The sequence below is a fragment of the Mixophyes fleayi genome, chromosome 3, assembly GCF_038048845.1.
Source record: "Mixophyes fleayi isolate aMixFle1 chromosome 3, aMixFle1.hap1, whole genome shotgun sequence".
Taxonomy (NCBI): Eukaryota; Metazoa; Chordata; class Amphibia; order Anura; family Limnodynastidae; genus Mixophyes; species Mixophyes fleayi.
In genome coordinates, this window is record NC_134404.1 from 33,687,371 (window position 1) to 33,706,346 (window position 18,976).

General features: G+C 34.1%; 16 non-coding genes across 16 annotated transcripts; all 16 read left to right on the plus strand.

The window, feature by feature from the left end:
- The first annotated feature begins 546 nt into the window (after positions 1-546).
- TRNAR-UCU (transfer RNA arginine (anticodon UCU)) lies at positions 547-632 on the plus strand. The gene is given in 2 exon segments: positions 547-583; positions 597-632. It is a non-coding gene; the product is annotated as a tRNA-Arg (tRNA).
- Positions 633-1,607: 975 nt separating this feature from the next.
- Positions 1,608-1,693, plus strand: TRNAR-UCU (transfer RNA arginine (anticodon UCU)). Its single transcript is given in 2 exon segments — positions 1,608-1,644; positions 1,658-1,693. It is a non-coding gene; the product is annotated as a tRNA-Arg (tRNA).
- A 975-nt stretch (positions 1,694-2,668) lies between these two features.
- Positions 2,669-2,754, plus strand: TRNAR-UCU (transfer RNA arginine (anticodon UCU)). The gene is given in 2 exon segments: positions 2,669-2,705; positions 2,719-2,754. It is a non-coding gene; the product is annotated as a tRNA-Arg (tRNA).
- Positions 2,755-3,729: 975 nt separating this feature from the next.
- TRNAR-UCU (transfer RNA arginine (anticodon UCU)) lies at positions 3,730-3,815 on the plus strand. The gene is given in 2 exon segments: positions 3,730-3,766; positions 3,780-3,815. It is a non-coding gene; the product is annotated as a tRNA-Arg (tRNA).
- Positions 3,816-4,790: 975 nt separating this feature from the next.
- On the plus strand, positions 4,791-4,876 carry TRNAR-UCU (transfer RNA arginine (anticodon UCU)). Its single transcript is given in 2 exon segments — positions 4,791-4,827; positions 4,841-4,876. It is a non-coding gene; the product is annotated as a tRNA-Arg (tRNA).
- Positions 4,877-5,851: 975 nt separating this feature from the next.
- TRNAR-UCU (transfer RNA arginine (anticodon UCU)) lies at positions 5,852-5,937 on the plus strand. The gene is given in 2 exon segments: positions 5,852-5,888; positions 5,902-5,937. It is a non-coding gene; the product is annotated as a tRNA-Arg (tRNA).
- Positions 5,938-7,528: 1,591 nt separating this feature from the next.
- Positions 7,529-7,614, plus strand: TRNAR-UCU (transfer RNA arginine (anticodon UCU)). Its single transcript is given in 2 exon segments — positions 7,529-7,565; positions 7,579-7,614. It is a non-coding gene; the product is annotated as a tRNA-Arg (tRNA).
- Positions 7,615-8,589: 975 nt separating this feature from the next.
- On the plus strand, positions 8,590-8,675 carry TRNAR-UCU (transfer RNA arginine (anticodon UCU)). Its single transcript is given in 2 exon segments — positions 8,590-8,626; positions 8,640-8,675. It is a non-coding gene; the product is annotated as a tRNA-Arg (tRNA).
- A 975-nt stretch (positions 8,676-9,650) lies between these two features.
- Positions 9,651-9,736, plus strand: TRNAR-UCU (transfer RNA arginine (anticodon UCU)). The gene is given in 2 exon segments: positions 9,651-9,687; positions 9,701-9,736. It is a non-coding gene; the product is annotated as a tRNA-Arg (tRNA).
- A 976-nt stretch (positions 9,737-10,712) lies between these two features.
- On the plus strand, positions 10,713-10,798 carry TRNAR-UCU (transfer RNA arginine (anticodon UCU)). The gene is given in 2 exon segments: positions 10,713-10,749; positions 10,763-10,798. It is a non-coding gene; the product is annotated as a tRNA-Arg (tRNA).
- A 975-nt stretch (positions 10,799-11,773) lies between these two features.
- On the plus strand, positions 11,774-11,859 carry TRNAR-UCU (transfer RNA arginine (anticodon UCU)). Its single transcript is given in 2 exon segments — positions 11,774-11,810; positions 11,825-11,859. It is a non-coding gene; the product is annotated as a tRNA-Arg (tRNA).
- A 975-nt stretch (positions 11,860-12,834) lies between these two features.
- TRNAR-UCU (transfer RNA arginine (anticodon UCU)) lies at positions 12,835-12,920 on the plus strand. Its single transcript is given in 2 exon segments — positions 12,835-12,871; positions 12,885-12,920. It is a non-coding gene; the product is annotated as a tRNA-Arg (tRNA).
- A 976-nt stretch (positions 12,921-13,896) lies between these two features.
- On the plus strand, positions 13,897-13,982 carry TRNAR-UCU (transfer RNA arginine (anticodon UCU)). The gene is given in 2 exon segments: positions 13,897-13,933; positions 13,947-13,982. It is a non-coding gene; the product is annotated as a tRNA-Arg (tRNA).
- Positions 13,983-14,957: 975 nt separating this feature from the next.
- On the plus strand, positions 14,958-15,043 carry TRNAR-UCU (transfer RNA arginine (anticodon UCU)). Its single transcript is given in 2 exon segments — positions 14,958-14,994; positions 15,009-15,043. It is a non-coding gene; the product is annotated as a tRNA-Arg (tRNA).
- Positions 15,044-17,043: 2,000 nt separating this feature from the next.
- TRNAR-UCU (transfer RNA arginine (anticodon UCU)) lies at positions 17,044-17,129 on the plus strand. Its single transcript is given in 2 exon segments — positions 17,044-17,080; positions 17,094-17,129. It is a non-coding gene; the product is annotated as a tRNA-Arg (tRNA).
- Positions 17,130-18,104: 975 nt separating this feature from the next.
- TRNAR-UCU (transfer RNA arginine (anticodon UCU)) lies at positions 18,105-18,190 on the plus strand. The gene is given in 2 exon segments: positions 18,105-18,141; positions 18,155-18,190. It is a non-coding gene; the product is annotated as a tRNA-Arg (tRNA).
- Positions 18,191-18,976: the final 786 nt, after the last annotated feature.

Genomic DNA, 18,976 nt, shown 5'->3' on the forward strand with positions numbered 1-18,976 from the left:
TGCCACTTTGACAATCCATAGCAACATTTCTTTCCATGGAATCATATATTTCACTCCACCATGTGATTTCATTGTTACAGATGATAAAAGTGGAATAATACTGGAAAAAATCTTGATAAAATGCTGGAGTGATTCCTCTTATTTCAAACAGGACTTCTAGCCAAAATTGGCATTTGGAAGACACAGACATGGTTATTTTTGCCATTAGACAGACAGGTTGTGAATATCTGACAAACTTTTTGAAATTTGTAACAATGGAAAAAAAAATTCAATCCACCACTTGAACCCATTGTTACCGATAATAATTGAAGAAATATGTCTGTGACATTCTTCTGTGTCTCACTCAACCAAGAATCCAACTGTCAATCAGTAATAACAAGCTTTGAACTCCTACTTGGTACTAACCACTATCTTGTCTGCTACTTTTCTGCCATCAACCTGTATCTGTTAAAATATAGAGAATTGTTACATCAAAGATTGTATTATCTATTACAATATTTTATTCTCCAAGCAGTAAAAGCAAAAGGAAAATTACTACCAACAGGGGGCTCTGTGGCGCAATGGATAGCGCATTGGACTTCTAGTATGTTGTAATTATTAAAAGGTTGTGGGTTCAAGTCCCACCAGAGTCATTGCATGAATTCACTTGCAAACTTTTAATATTCACATACGTCTGGATGTAACTTACAGATTGTAGGTTTGAATCCTAACAAAAATGTAGAAATGGGCTTTTCTACCTAATAATCCTCAAATTGGGTAGCACAAAATACTGGAATAATTCCTGATACTTGAAATAGTATTTGTAGGCTTAATAGCCAGTTGGAAGACTCAGTCATGTCTTTTAGTGCCATTTTGCAGAGTTGTAAAACTTTCACAATCCATAACAACATTTCTTACCATGGAATCAATTATTACATTCCAATATTTGATTTCAGTGTTACAGATGATAAAAGTGGAATAATACTGGAAAAATTCCTGATAAAATACCGGAGTGACTCCTCATATTTGAAATATGACTTCTAGCCAAATGTGGCATTTGGAATACTCAGACATGTCTATTTTTGCCACTTTGACAATCCATAGCAACATTTCTTTCCATGGAATCATATATTTCACTCCACCATGTGATTTCATTGTTACAGATGATAAAAGTGGAATAATACTGGAAAAAATCTTGATAAAATGCTGGAGTGATTCCTCTTATTTCAAACAGGACTTCTAGCCAAAATTGGCATTTGGAAGACACAGACATGGTTATTTTTGCCATTAGACAGACAGGTTGTGAATATCTGACAAACTTTTTGAAATTTGTAACAATGGAAAAAAAAATTCAATCCACCACTTGAACCCATTGTTACCGATAATAATTGAAGAAATATGTCTGTGACATTCTTCTGTGTCTTACTCAACCAAGAATCCAACTGTCAATCAGTAATAACAAGCTTTGAACTCATACTCGGTACCAACCACTATCTTGTCTGCTACTTTTCTGCCATCAACCTGTATGTGTTAAAATATAGAGAATTGTTACATCAAAGATTGTATTATCTATTACAATATTTTATTCTCCAAGCAGTAAAAGCAAAAGGAAAATTACTACCAACAGGGGCTCTGTGGCACAATGGATAGCGCATTGGACTTCTAGTATGTTGTAATTATTAAAAGGTTGTGGGTTCGAGTCCCACCAGAGTCATTGCATGAATTCACTTGCAAACTTTTAATATTCACATACATCTGGATGTAACTTACAGATTGTAGGTTTGAATCCTAACAAAAATGTAGAAATGGGCTTTTCTACCTAATAATCCTCAAATTGGGTAGCACAAAATACTGGAATAATTCCTGATACTTGAAATAGTATTTGTAGGCTTAATAGCCAGTTGGAAGACTCAGTCATGTCTTTTAGTGCCATTTTGCAGAGTTGTAAAACTTTCACAATCCATAACAACATTTCTTACCATGGAATCAATTATTACATTCCAATATTTGATTTCAGTGTTACAGATGATAAAAGTGGAATAATACTGGAAAAATTCCTGATAAAATACCGGAGTGACTCCTCATATTTGAAATATGACTTCTAGCCAAATGTGGCATTTGGAATACTCAGACATGTCTATTTTTGCCACTTTGACAATCCATAGCAACATTTCTTTCCATGGAATCATATATTTCACTCCACCATGTGATTTCATTGTTACAGATGATAAAAGTGGAATAATACTGGAAAAAATCTTGATAAAATGCTGGAGTGATTCCTCTTATTTCAAACAGGACTTCTAGCCAAAATTGGCATTTGGAAGACACAGACATGGTTATTTTTGCCATTAGACAGACAGGTTGTGAATATCTGACAAACTTTTTGAAATTTGTAACAATGGAAAAAAAAATTCAATCCACCACTTGAACCCATTGTTACCGATAATAATTGAAGAAATATGTCTGTGACATTCTTCTGTATCTTACTCAACCAAGAATCCAACTGTCAATCAGTAATAACAAGCTTTGAACTCATACTCGGTACCAACCACTATCTTGTCTGCTACTTTTCTGCCATCAACCTGTATGTGTTAAAATATAGAGAATTGTTACATCAAAGATTGTATTATCTATTACAATATTTTATTCTCCAAGCAGTAAAAGCAAAAGGAAAATTACTACCAACAGGGGCTCTGTGGCGCAATGGATAGCGCATTGGACTTCTAGTATGTTGTAGTTATTCAAAGGTTGTGGGTTCGAGTCCCACCAGAGTCATTGCATGAATTCACTTGCAAACTTTTAATATTCACATACGTCTGGATGTAACTTACAGATTGTAGGTTTGAATCCTAACAAAAATGTAGAAATGGGCTTTTCTACCTAATAATCCTCAAATTGGGTAGCACAAAATACTGGAATAATTCCTGATACTTGAAATAGTATTTGTAGGCTTAATAGCCAGTTGGAAGACTCAGTCATGTCTTTTAGTGCCATTTTGCAGAGTTGTAAAACTTTCACAATCCATAACAACATTTCTTACCATGGAATCAATTATTACATTCCAATATTTGATTTCAGTGTTACAGATGATAAAAGTGGAATAATACTGGAAAAATTCCTGATAAAATACCGGAGTGACTCCTCATATTTGAAATATGACTTCTAGCCAAATGTGGCATTTGGAATACTCAGACATGTCTATTTTTGCCACTTTGACAATCCATAGCAACATTTCTTTCCATGGAATCATATATTTCACTCCACCATGTGATTTCATTGTTACAGATGATAAAAGTGGAATAATACTGGAAAAAATCTTGATAAAATGCTGGAGTGATTCCTCTTATTTCAAACAGGACTTCTAGCCAAAATTGGCATTTGGAAGACACAGACATGGTTATTTTTGCCATTAGACAGACAGGTTGTGAATATCTGACAAACTTTTTGAAATTTGTAACAATGGAAAAAAAAATTCAATCCACCACTTGAACCCATTGTTACCGATAATAATTGAAGAAATATGTCTGTGACATTCTTCTGTGTCTCACTCAACCAAGAATCCAACTGTCAATCAGTAATAACAAGCTTTGAGCTCCTACTTGGTACTAACCACTATCTTGTCTGCTACTTTTCTGCCATCAACCTGTATGTGTTAAAATATAGAGAATTGTTACATCAAAGATTGTATTATCTATTACAATATTTTATTCTCCAAGCAGTAAAAGCAAAAGGAAAATTACTACCAACAGGGGCTCTGTGGCGCAATGGATAGCGCATTGGACTTCTAGTATGTTGTAGTTATTCAAAGGTTGTGGGTTCGAGTCCCACCAGAGTCATTGCATGAATTCACTTGCAAACTTTTAGTATTTACATACGTCTGGATGTAACTTACAGATGGTAGGTTTGAATCCTAACAAAAATGTAGAAATGGGCTTTTCTACCTAATAATCCTCAAATTGGGTAGCACAAAATACTGGAATAATTCCTGATACTTGAAATAGTATTTGTAGGCTTAATAGCCAGTTGGAAGACTCAGTCATGTCTTTTAGTGCCATTTTGCAGAGTTGTAAAACTTTCACAATCCATAACAACATTTCTTACCATGGAATCAATTATTACATTCCAATATTTGATTTCAATGTTACAGATGATAAAAATGGAATAATACTGGAAAAATTCCTGATAAAATACCGGAGTGACTCCTCATATTTCAAATAGGACTTCTAGCCAAATTCGGCATTTGGAATACTCAGACATGTCTATTTTTGCCACTTTGAGAATCCATAGCAACATTTCTTTCCATGGAATCAATTATTTCACTCCACCATGTGATTTCAATGTTACAGATGATAAAAGTGGAATAATACTGGAAAAAAAATTGATAAAATGCTGGAGTGACTCCTCTTATTTCAAACAGGACTTCTAGCCAAAATTGGCATTTGGAAGACACAGACATGGTTATTTTTGCCATTAGACAGACAGGTTGTGAATATCTGACAAACTTTTAGAAATTTGTGACAATGGAAAAAAAAATTCAATCCACCACTTGAACCCATTGTTACCGATAATAATTGAAGAAATATGTCTGTGACATTCTTCTGTGTCTCACTCAACCAAGAATCCAACTGTCAATCAGTAATAACAAGCTTTGAACTCCTACTTGGTATTAACCACTATCTTGTCTGCTACTTTTCTGCCATCAACCTGTATGTGTTAAAATATAGAGAATTGTTACATCAAAGATTGTATTATCTATTACAATATTTTATTCTCCAAGCAGTAAAAGCAAAAGGAAAATTACTACCAACAGGGGCTCTGTGGCGCAATGGATAGCGCATTGGACTTCTAGTATGTTGTAGTTATTCAAAGGTTGTGGGTTCGAGTCCCACCAGAGTCATTGCATGAATTCACTTGCAAACTTTTAATATTCACATACATCTGGATGTAACTTACAGATTGTAGGTTTGAATCCTAACAAAAATGTAGAAATGGGCTTTTCTACCTAATAATCCTCAAATTGGGTAGCACAAAATACTGGAATAATTCCTGATACTTGAAATAGTATTTGTAGGCTTAATAGCCAGTTGGAAGACTCAGTCATGTCTTTTAGTGCCATTTTGCAGAGTTGTAAAACTTTCAATATCCATAACAACATTTCTTACCATGGAATCAATTATTACATTCCAATATTTGATTTCGATGTTACAGATGATAAAAATGGAATAATACTGGAAAAATTCCTGATAAAATACCGGAGTGACTCCTCATATTTCAAATAGGACTTCTAGCCAAATTCGGCATTTGGAATACTCAGACATGTCTATTTTTGCCACTTTGAGAATCCATAGCAACATTTCTTTCCATGGAATCATATATTTCACTCCACCATGTGATTTCATTGTTACAGATGATAAAAGTGGAATAATACTGGAAAAAATCTTGATAAAATGCTGGAGTGACTCCTCTTATTTCAAACAGGACTTCTAGCCAAAATTGGCATTTGGAAGACACAGACATGGTTATTTTTGCCATTAGACAGACAGGTTGTGAATATCTGACAAACTTTTTGAAATTTGTAACAATGGAAAAAAAAATTCAATCCACCACTTGAACCCATTGTTACCGATAATAATTGAAGAAATATGTCTGTGACATTCTTCTGTGTCTTACTCAACCAAGAATCCAACTGTCAATCAGTAATAACAAGCTTTGAACTCATACTCGGTACCAACCACTATCTTGTCTGCTACTTTTCTGCCATCAACCTGTATGTGTTAAAATATAGAGAATTGTTACATCAAAGATTGTATTATCTATTACAATATTTTATTCTCCAAGCAGTAAAAGCAAAAGGAAAATTACTACCAACAGGGGCTCTGTGGCGCAATGGATAGCGCATTGGACTTCTAGTATGTTGTAGTTATTCAAAGGTTGTGGGTTCGAGTCCCACCAGAGTCATTGCATGAATTCACTTGCAAACTTTTAATATTCACATACATCTGGATGTAACTTACAGATTGTAGGTTTGAATGCTAACAAAAATGTAGAAATGGGCTTTTCTACCTAATAATCCTCAAATTGGGTAGCACAAAATACTGGAATAATTCCTGATACTTGAAATAGTATTTGTAGGCTTAATAGCCAGTTGGAAGACTCAGTCATGTCTTTTAGTGCCATTTTGCAGAGTTGTAAAACTTTCACAATCCATAACAACATTTCTTACCATGGAATCAATTATTACATTCCAATATTTGATTTCAATGTTACAGATGATAAAAATGGAATAATACTGGAAAAATTCCTGATAAAATACCGGAGTGACTCCTCATATTTCAAATAGGACTTCTAGCCAAATGTGGCATTTGGAATACTTAGACATGTCTATTTTTGCCACTTTGAGAATCCATAGCAACATTTCTTTCCATGGAATCAATTATTTCACTCCACCATGTGATTTCAATGTTACAGATGATAAAAGTGGAATAATACTGGAAAAAAAATTGATAAAATGCTGGAGTGACTCCTCTTATTTCAAACAGGACTTCTAGCCAAAATTGGCATTTGGAAGACACAGACATGGTTATTTTTGCCATTAGACAGACAGGTTGTGAATATCTGACAAACTTTTAGAAATTTGTGACAATGGAAAAAAAAATTCAATCCACCACTTGAACCCATTGTTACCGATAATAATTGAAGAAATATGTCTGTGACATTCTTCTGTGTCTCACTCAACCAAGAATCCAACTGTCAATCAGTAATAACAAGCTTTGAACTCCTACTTGGTACTAACCACTATCTTGTCTGCTACTTTTCTGCCATCAACCTGTATGTGTTAAAATATAGAGAATTGTTACATCAAAGATTGTATTATCTATTACAATATTTTATTCTCCAAGCAGTAAAAGCAAAAGGAAAATTACTACCAACAGTGACTCCTCATATTTCAAATAGGACTTCTAGCCAAATTCGGCATTTGGAATACTCAGACATGTCTATTTTTGCCACTTTGAGAATCCATAGCAACATTTCTTTCCATGGAATCAATTATTTCACTCCACCATGTGATTTCAATGTTACAGATGATAAAAGTGGAATAATACTGGAAAAAAAATTGATAAAATGCTGGAGTGACTCCTCTTATTTCAAACAGGACTTCTAGCCAAAATTGGCATTTGGAAGACACAGACATGGTTATTTTTGCCATTAGACAGACAGGTTGTGAATATCTGACAAACTTTTAGAAATTTGTGACAATGGAAAAAAAAATTCAATCCACCACTTGAACCCATTGTTACCGATAATAATTGAAGAAATATGTCTGTGACATTCTTCTGTGTCTCACTCAACCAAGAATCCAACTGTCAATCAGTAATAACAAGCTTTGAACTCCTACTTGGTATTAACCACTATCTTGTCTGCTACTTTTCTGCCATCAACCTGTATGTGTTAAAATATAGAGAATTGTTACATCAAAGATTGTATTATCTATTACAATATTTTATTCTCCAAGCAGTAAAAGCAAAAGGAAAATTACTACCCAACAGGGGGCTCTGTGGCGCAATGGATAGCGCATTGGACTTCTAGTATGTTGTAGTTATTCAAAGGTTGTGGGTTCAAGTCCCACCAGAGTCATTGCATGAATTCACTTGCAACCTTTTAATATTCACATACGTCTGGATGTAACTTACAGATTGTAGGTTTGAATCCTAACAAAAATGTAGAAATGGGCTTTTCTAACCTAATAATCCTCAAATTGGGTAGCACAAAATACTGGAATAATTCCTGATACTTGAAATAGTATTTGTAGGCTTAATAGCCAGTTGGAAGACTCAGTCATGTCTTTTAGTGCCATTTTGCAGAGTTGTAAAACTTTCAATATCCATAACAACATTTCTTACCATGGAATCAATTATTATATTCCAATATTTGATTTCGATGTTACAGATGATAAAAATGGAATAATACTGGAAAAATTCCTGATAAAATACCGGAGTGACTCCTCATATTTCAAATAGGACTTCTAGCCAATTCGGCATTTGGAATACTCAGACATGTCTATTTTTGCCACTTTGAGAATCCATAGCAACATTTCTTTCCATGGAATCATATATTTCACTCCACCATGTGATTTCATTGTTACAGATGATAAAAGTGGAATAATACTGGAAAAAATCTTGATAAAATGCTGGAGTGACTCCTCTTATTTCAAACAGGACTTCTAGCCAAAATTGGCATTTGGAAGACACAGACATGGTTATTTTTGCCATTAGACAGACAGGTTGTGAATATCTGACAAACTTTTTGAAATTTGTAACAATGGAAAAAAAAATTCAATCCACCACTTGAACCCATTGTTACCGATAATAATTGAAGAAATATGTCTGTGACATTCTTCTGTGTCTTACTCAACCAAGAATCCAACTGTCAATCAGTAATAACAAGCTTTGTACTCATACTCGGTACCAACCACTATCTTGTCTGCTACTTTTCTGCCATCAACCTGTATGTGTTAAAATATAGAGAATTGTTACATCAAAGATTGTATTATCTATTACAATATTTTATTCTCCAAGCAGTAAAAGCAAAAGGAAAATTACTACCAACAGGGGCTCTGTGGCGCAATGGATAGCGCATTGGACTTCTAGTATGTTGTAGTTATTCAAAGGTTGTGGGTTCGAGTCCCACCAGAGTCATTGCATGAATTCACTTGCAAACTTTTAATATTCACATACATCTGGATGTAACTTACAGATTGTAGGTTTGAATGCTAACAAAAATGTAGAAATGGGCTTTTCTACCTAATAATCCTCCAATTGGGTAGCACAAAATACTGGAATAATTCCTGATACTTGAAATAGTATTTGTAGGCTTAATAGCCAGTTGGAAGACTCAGTCATGTCTTTTAGTGCCATTTTGCAGAGTTGTAAAACTTTCACAATCCATAACAACATTTCTTACCATGGAATCAATTATTACATTCCAATATTTGATTTCAATGTTACAGATGATAAAAGTGGAATAATACTGGAAAAATTCCTGATAAAATACCGGAGTGACTCCTCATATTTCAAATAGGACTTCTAGCCAAATGTGGCATTTGGAATACTTAGACATGTCTATTTTTGCCACTTTGAGAATCCATAGCAACATTTCTTTCCATGGAATCAATTATTTCACTCCACCATGTGATTTCAATGTTACAGATGATAAAAGTGGAATAATACTGGAAAAAAAATTGATAAAATGCTGGAGTGACTCCTCTTATTTCAAACAGGACTTCTAGCCAAAATTGGCATTTGGAAGACACAGACATGGTTATTTTTGCCATTAGACAGACAGGTTGTGAATATCTGACAAACTTTTAGAAATTTGTGACAATGGAAAAAAAAATTCAATCCACCACTTGAACCCATTGTTACCGATAATAATTGAAGAAATATGTCTGTGACATTCTTCTGTGTCTTACTCAACCAAGAATCCAACTGTCAATCAGTAATAACAAGCTTTGAACTCATACTCGGTACCAACCACTATCTTGTCTGCTACTTTTCTGCCATCAACCTGTATGTGTTAAAATATAGAGAATTGTTACATCAAAGATTGTATTATCTATTACAATATTTTATTCTCCAAGCAGTAAAAGCAAAAGGAAAATTACTACCAACAGGGGCTCTGTGGCGCAATGGATAGCGCATTGGATTTCTAGTATGTTGTAGTTATTCAAAGGTTGTGGGTTCGAGTCCCACCAGAGTCATTGCATGAATTCACTTGCAAACTTTTAATATTCACATACGTCTGGATGTAACTTACAGATTGTAGGTTTGAATCCTAACAAAAATGTAGAAATGGGCTTTTCTACCTAATAATTCTCAAATTGGGTAGCACAAAATACTTGAATAATTCCTGATACTTGAAAGAGTATTTGTAGGCTTAATAGCCAGTTGGAAGACTCAGTCATGTCTTTTAGTGCCATTTTGCAGAGTTGTAAAACTTTCACAATCCATAACAACATTTCTTACCATGGAATCAATTATTACATTCCAATATTTGATTTCAATGTTACAGATGATAAAAGTGGAATAATACTGGAAAAATTCCTGATAAAATACCGGAGTGACTCCTCATATTTCAAATAGGACTTCTAGCCAAATGTGGCATTTGGAATACTTAGACATGTCTATTTTTGCCACTTTGAGAATCCATAGCAACATTTCTTTCCATGGAATCAATTATTTCACTCCACCATGTGATTTCAATGTTACAGATGATAAAAGTGGAATAATACTGGAAAAAAAATTGATAAAATGCTGGAGTGACTCCTCTTATTTCAAACAGGACTTCTAGCCAAAATTGGCATTTGGAAGACACAGACATGGTTATTTTTGCCATTAGACAGACAGGTTGTGAATATCTGACAAACTTTTAGAAATTTGTGACAATGGAAAAAAAAAATTCAATCCACCACTTGAACCCATTGTTACCGATAATAATTGAAGAAATATGTCTGTGACATTCTTCTGTGTCTCACTCAACCAAGAATCCAACTGTCAATCAGTAATAACAAGCTTTGAACTCCTACTTGGTACTAACCACTATCTTGTCTGCTACTTTTCTGCCATCAACCTGTATGTGTTAAAATATAGAGAATTGTTACATCAAAGATTGTATTATCTATTACAATATTTTATTCTCCAAGCAGTAAAAGCAAAAGGAAAATTACTACCAACAGGGGCTCTGTGGCGCAATGGATAGCGCATTGGACTTCTAGTATGTTGTAGTTATTCAAAGGTTGTGGGTTCGAGTCCCACCAGAGTCATTGCATGAATTCACTTGCAAACTTTTAATATTCACATACGTCTGGATGTAACTTACAGATTGTAGGTTTGAATCCTAACAAAAATGTAGAAATGGGCTTTTCTACCTAATAATCCTCAAATTGGGTAGCACAAAATACTGGAATAATTCCTGATACTTGAAAGAGTATTTGTAGGCTTAATAGCCAGTTGGAAGACTCAGTCATGTCTTTTAGTGCCATTTTGCAGAGTTGTAAAACTTTCACAATCCATAACAACATTTCTTACCATGGAATCAATTATTACATTCCAATATTTGATTTCAATGTTACAGATGATAAAAGTGGAATAATACTGGAAAAATTCCTGATAAAATACCGGAGTGACTCCTCATATTTGAAATAGGACTTCTAGCCAAATGTGGCATTTAGAATACTCAGACATGTCTATTTTTGCCACTTTGACAATCCATAGCAACAATTCATTCCATGGAATCAATTATTTCACTCCACCATGTGATTTCATTGTTACAGATGATAAAAGTGGAATAATACTGGAAAAAATATTGATAAAATGCTGGAGTGACTCCTCTTATTTCAAACAGGACTTCTAGCCAAAATTGGCATTTGGAAGACACAGACATGGTTATTTTTGCCATTAGACAGACAGGTTGTGAATATCTGACAAACTTTTTGAAATTTGTAACAATGGAAAAAAAAATTCAATCCACCACTTGAACCCATTGTTACCGATAATAATTGAAGAAATATGTCTGTGACATTCTTCTGTGTCTCACTCAACCAAGAATCCAACTGTCAATCAGTAATAACAAGCTTTGAACTCCTACTTGGTACTAACCACTATCTTGTCTGCTACTTTTCTGCCATCAACCTGTATGTGTTAAAATATAGAGAATTGTTACATCAAAGATTGTATTATCTATTACAATATTTTATTCTCCAAGCAGTAAAAGCAAAAGGAAAATTACTACCAACAGGGGCTCTGTGGCGCAATGGATAGCGCATTGGACTTCTAGTATGTTGTAGTTATTCCAAGGTTGTGGGTTCAAGTCCCACCAGAGTCATTGCATGAATTCACTTGCAGACTTTTAATATTCACATACGTCTGGATGTAACTTACAGATTGTAGGTTTGAATCCTAACAAAAATGTAGAAATGGGTTTTTCTACCTAATAATCCTCAAATTGGGTAGCACAAAATACTGGAATAATTCCTGATACTTGAAATAGTATTTGTAGGCTTAATAGCCAGTTGGAAGACTCAGTCATGTCTTTTAGTGCCATTTTGCAGAGTTGTAAAACTTTCACAATCCATAACAACATTTCTTACCATGGAATCAATTATTACATTCCAATATTTGTTTTCAATGTTACAGATGATAAAAATGGAATAATAATGGAAAAATTCCTGATAAAATACCGGAGTGACTCCTCATATTTGAAATAGGACTTCTAGCCAAATTCGGCATTTGGAATACTCAGACATGTCTATTTTTGCCACTTTGAGAATCCATAGCAACATTTCTTTCCATGGAATCAATTATTTCACTCCACCATGTGATTTCAATGTTACAGATGATAAAAGTGGAATAATACTGGAAAAAAAATTGATAAAATGCTGGAGTGACTCCTCTTATTTCAAACAGGACTTCTAGCCAAAATTGGCATTTGGAAGACACAGACATGGTTATTTTTGCCATTAGACAGACAGGTTGTGAATATCTGACAAACTTTTTGAAATTTGTAACAATGGAAAAAAAAATTCAATCCACCACTTGAACCCATTGTTACCGATAATAATTGAAGAAATATGTCTGTGACATTCTTCTGTGTCTCACTCAACCAAGAATCCAACTGTTAATCAGTAATAACAAGCTTTGAACTCCTACTTGGTACTAACCACTATCTTGTCTGCTACTTTTCTGCCATCAACCTGTATGTGTTAAAATATAGAGAATTGTTACATCAAAGATTGTATTATCTATTACAATATTTTATTCTCCAAGCAGTAAAAGCAAAAGGAAAATTACTACCAACAGGGGCTCGGTGGCGCAATGGATAGCGCATTGGATTTCTAGTATGTTGTAGTTATTCAAAGGTTGTGGGTTCGAGTCCCACCAGAGTCATTGCATGAATTCACTTGCAAACTTTTAATATTCACATACGTCTGGATGTAACTTACAGATTGTAGGTTTGAATCCTAACAAAAATGTAGAAATGGGCTTTTCTACCTAATAATTCTCAAATTGGGTAGCACAAAATACTTGAATAATTCCTGATACTTGAAAGAGTATTTGTAGGCTTAATAGCCAGTTGGAAGACTCAGTCATGTCTTTTAGTGCCATTTTGCAGAGTTGTAAAACTTTCACAATCCATAACAACATTTCTTACCATGGAATCAATTATTACATTCCAATATTTGATTTCAATGTTACAGATGATAAAAGTGGAATAATACTGGAAAAATTCCTGATAAAATACCGGAGTGACTCCTCATATTTCAAATAGGACTTCTAGCCAAATGTGGCATTTGGAATACTTAGACATGTCTATTTTTGCCACTTTGAGAATCCATAGCAACATTTCTTTCCATGGAATCAATTATTTCACTCCACCATGTGATTTCAATGTTACAGATGATAAAAGTGGAATAATACTGGAAAAAAAATTGATAAAATGCTGGAGTGACTCCTCTTATTTCAAACAGGACTTCTAGCCAAAATTGGCATTTGGAAGACACAGACATGGTTATTTTTGCCATTAGACAGACAGGTTGTGAATATCTGACAAACTTTTAGAAATTTGTGACAATGGAAAAAAAAAATTCAATCCACCACTTGAACCCATTGTTACCGATAATAATTGAAGAAATATGTCTGTGACATTCTTCTGTGTCTCACTCAACCAAGAATCCAACTGTCAATCAGTAATAACAAGCTTTGAACTCCTACTTGGTACTAACCACTATCTTGTCTGCTACTTTTCTGCCATCAACCTGTATGTGTTAAAATATAGAGAATTGTTACATCAAAGATTGTATTATCTATTACAATATTTTATTCTCCAAGCAGTAAAAGCAAAAGGAAAATTACTACCAACAGGGGCTCTGTGGCGCAATGGATAGCGCATTGGACTTCTAGTATGTTGTAGTTATTCAAAGGTTGTGGGTTCGAGTCCCACCAGAGTCATTGCATGAATTCACTTGCAAACTTTTAATATTCACATACGTCTGGATGTAACTTACAGATTGTAGGTTTGAATCCTAACAAAAATGTAGAAATGGGCTTTTCTACCTAATAATCCTCAAATTGGGTAGCACAAAATACTGGAATAATTCCTGATACTTGAAAGAGTATTTGTAGGCTTAATAGCCAGTTGGAAGACTCAGTCATGTCTTTTAGTGCCATTTTGCAGAGTTGTAAAACTTTCACAATCCATAACAACATTTCTTACCATGGAATCAATTATTACATTCCAATATTTGATTTCAATGTTACAGATGATAAAAGTGGAATAATACTGGAAAAATTCCTGATAAAATACCGGAGTGACTCCTCATATTTGAAATAGGACTTCTAGCCAAATGTGGCATTTAGAATACTCAGACATGTCTATTTTTGCCACTTTGACAATCCATAGCAACAATTCATTCCATGGAATCAATTATTTCACTCCACCATGTGATTTCATTGTTACAGATGATAAAAGTGGAATAATACTTGAAAAAATATTGATAAAATGCTGGAGTGACTCCTCTTATTTCAAACAGGACTTCTAGCCAAAATTGGCATTTGGAAGACACAGACATGGTTATTTTTGCCATTAGACAGACAGGTTGTGAATATCTGACAAACTTTTTGAAATTTGTAACAATGGAAAAAAAAATTCAATCCACCACTTGAACCCATTGTTACCGATAATAATTGAAGAAATATGTCTGTGACATTCTTCTGTGTCTCACTCAACCAAGAATCCAACTGTCAATCAGTAATAACAAGCTTTGAACTCCTACTTGGTACTAACCACTATCTTGTCTGCTACTTTTCTGCCATCAACCTGTATGTGTTAAAATATAGAGAATTGTTACATCAAAGATTGTATTATCTATTACAATATTTTATTCTCCAAGCAGTAAAAGCAAAAGGAAAATTACTACCAACAGGGGCTCTGTGGCGCAATGGATAGCGCATTGGACTTCTAGTATGTTGTAGTTATTCCAAGGTTGTGGGTTCGAGTCCCACCAGAGTCATTGCATGAATTCACTTGCAGACTTTTAATATTCACATACGTCTGGATGTAACTTACAGATTGTAGGTTTGAATCCTAACAAAAATGTAGAAATGGGTTTTTCTACCTAATAATCCTCAAATTGGGTAGCACAAAATACTGGAATAATTCCTGATACTTGAAATAGTATTTGTAGGCTTAATAGCCAGTTGGAAGACTCAGTCATGTCTTTTAGTGCCATTTTGCAGAGTTGTAAAACTTTCACAATCCATAACAACATTTCTTACCATGGAATCAATTATTACATTCCAATATTTGTTTTCAATGTTACAGATGATAAAAATGGAATAATAATGGAAAAATTCCTGATAAAATACCGGAGTGACTCCTCATATTTGAAATAGGACTTCTAGCCAAATTCGGCATTTGGAATACTCAGACATGTCTATTTTTGCCACTTTGAGAATCCATAGCAACATTTCTTTCCATGGAATCAATTATTTCACTCCACCATGTGATTTCAATGTTACAGATGATAAAAGTGGAATAATACTGGAAAAAAAATTGATAAAATGCTGGAGTGACTCCTCTTATTTCAAACAGGACTTCTAGCCAAAATTGGCATTTGGAAGACACAGACATGGTTATTTTTGCCATTAGACAGACAGGTTGTGAATATCTGACAAACTTTTTGAAATTTGTAACAATGGAAAAAAAAATTCAATCCACCACTTGAACCCATTGTTACCGATAATAATTGAAGAAATATGTCTGTGACATTCTTCTGTGTCTCACTCAACCAAGAATCCAACTGTTAATCAGTAATAACAAGCTTTGAACTCCTACTTGGTACTAACCACTATCTTGTCTGCTACTTTTCTGCCATCAACCTGTATGTGTTAAAATATAGAGAATTGTTACATCAAAGATTGTATTATCTATTACAATATTTTATTCTCCAAGCAGTAAAAGCAAAAGGAAAATTACTACCAACAGGGGCTCGGTGGCGCAATGGATAGCGCATTGGACTTCTAGTATGTTGTAGTTATTGCATGAATTCACTTGCAAACTTTTAATATTCACATACGTCTGGATGTAACTTACAGATTGTAGGTTTGAATCCTAACAAAAATGTAGAAATGGGCTTTTCTACCTAATAATCCTCAAATTGGGTAGCACAAAATACTGGAATAATTCCTGATACTTGAAATAGTATTTGTAGGCTTAATAGCCAGTTGGAAGACTCAGTCATGTCTTTTAGTGCCATTTTGCAGAGTTGTAAAACTTTCACAATCCATAACAACATTTCTTACCATGGAATCAATTATTACATTCCAATATTTGATTTCAATGTTACAGATGATAAAAATGGAATAATACTGGAAAAATTCCTGATAAAATACCGGAGTGACTCCTCATATTTGAAATAGGACTTCTAGCCAAATTCGGCATTTGGAATACTCAGACATGTCTATTTTTGCCACTTTGAGAATCCATAGCAACATTTCTTTCCATGGAATCAATTATTTCACTCCACCATGTGATTTCAATGTTACAGATGATAAAAGTGGAATAATACTGGAAAAAAATTGATAAAATGCTGGAGTGACTCCTCTTATTTCAAACAGGACTTCTAGCCAAAATTGGCATTTGGAAGACACAGACATGGTTATTTTTGCCATTAGACAGACAGGTTGTGAATATCTGACAAACTTTTTGAAATTTGTAACAATGGAAAAAAAAATTCAATCCACCACTTGAACCCATTGTTACCGATAATAATTGAAGAAATATGTCTGTGACATTCTTCTGTGTCTCACTCAACCAAGAATCCAACTGTCAATCAGTAATAACAAGCTTTGAACTCCTACTTGGTACTAACCACTATCTTGTCTGCTACTTTTCTGCCATCAACCTGTATGTGTTAAAATATAGAGAATTGTTACATCAAAGATTGTATTATCTATTACAATATTTTATTCTCCAAGCAGTAAAAGCAAAAGGAAAATTACTACCAACAGGGGCTCTGTGGCGCAATGGATAGCGCATTGGACTTCTAGTATGTTGTAATTATTAAAAGGTTGTGGGTTCGAGTCCCACCAGAGTCATTGCATGAATTCACTTGCAAACTTTTAATATTCACATACGTCTGGATGTAACTTACAGATTGTAGGTTTGAATCCTAACAAAAATGTAGAAATGGGCTTTTCTACCTAATAATCCTCAAATTGGGTAGCACAAAATACTGGAATAATTCCTGATACTTGAAATAGTATTTGTAGGCTTAATAGCCAGTTGGAAGACTCAGTCATGTCTTTTAGTGCCATTTTGCAGAGTTGTAAAAATTTCAATATGCATAACAACATTTCTTACCATGGAATCAATTATTACATTCCAATATTTGATTTCAATGTTACAGATGATAAAAATGGAATAATACTGGAAAAATTCCTGATAAAATACCGGAGTGACTCCTCATATTTGAAATATTACTTCTAGCCAAATGTGGCATTTAGAATACTCAGACATGTCTATTTTTGCCACTTTGACAATCCATAGCAACAATTCATTCCATGGAATCAATTATTTCACTCCACCATGTGATTTCATTGTTACAGATGATAAAAGTGGAATAATACTGGAAAAAATATTGATAAAATGCTGGAGTGACTCCTCTTATTTCAAACAGGACTTCTAGCCAAAATTGGCATTTGGAAGACACAGACATGGTTATTTTTGCCATTAGACAGACAGGTTGTGAATATCTGACAAACTTTTTGAAATTTGTAACAATGGAAAAAAAAATTCAATCCACCACTTGAACCCATTGTTACCGATAATAATTGAAGAAATATGTCTGTGACATTCTTCTGTGTCTCACTCAACCAAGAATCCAACTGTCAATCAGTAATAACAAGCTTTGAACTCCTACTTGGTACTAACCACTATCTTGTCTGCTACTTTTCTGCCATCAACCTGTATGTGTTAAAATATAGAGAATTGTTACATCAAAGATTGTATTATCTATTACAATATTTTATTCTCCAAGCAGTAAAAGCAAAAGGAAAATTACTACCAACAGGGGCTCTGTGGCGCAATGGATAGCGCATTGGACTTCTAGTATGTTGTAGTTATTCAAAGGTTGTGGGTTCGAGTCCCACCAGAGTCATTGCATCAATTCACTTGCAACCTTTTAATATTCATCAATACGTCTGGATGTAACTTACAGATTGTAGGTTTGAATCCTAACAAAAATGTAGAAATGGGCTTTTCTACCTAATAATCCTCCAATTGGGTAGCACAAAATACTGGAATAATTCCTGATACTTGAAATAGTATTTGTAGGCTTAATAGCCAGTTGGAAGACTCAGTCATGTCTTTTAGTGCCATTTTGCAGAGTTGTAAAACTTTCACAATCCATAAGAACATTTCTTACCATGGAATCAATTATTACATTCCAATATTTGATTTCAATGTTACAGATGATAAAAGTGGAATAATACTGGAAAAATTCCTGATAAAATACCGGAGTGACTCCTCATATTTGAAATAGGACTTCTAGCCAAATGTTGCATTTAGAATACTCAGACATGTCTATTTTTGCCACTTTGACAATCCATAGCAACATTTCTTTCCATGGAATCATATATTTCACTCCACCATGTGATTTCAATGTTACAGATGATAAAAGTGGAATAATACTGAAAAAAATTGATAAAATGCTGGAGTGACTCCTCTTATTTCAAACAGGACTTCTAGCCAAAATTGGCATTTGGAAGACACAGACGTGGTTATTTTTGCCATTAGACAGACAGGTTGTGAATATCTGACAAACTTTTTGAAATTTGTAACAAAGGAAAAAAAAATTCAATCCACCACTTGAACCCATTGTTACCGATAATAATTGAAGAAATATGTCTGTGACATTCTTCTGTGTCTCACTCAACCAAGAATC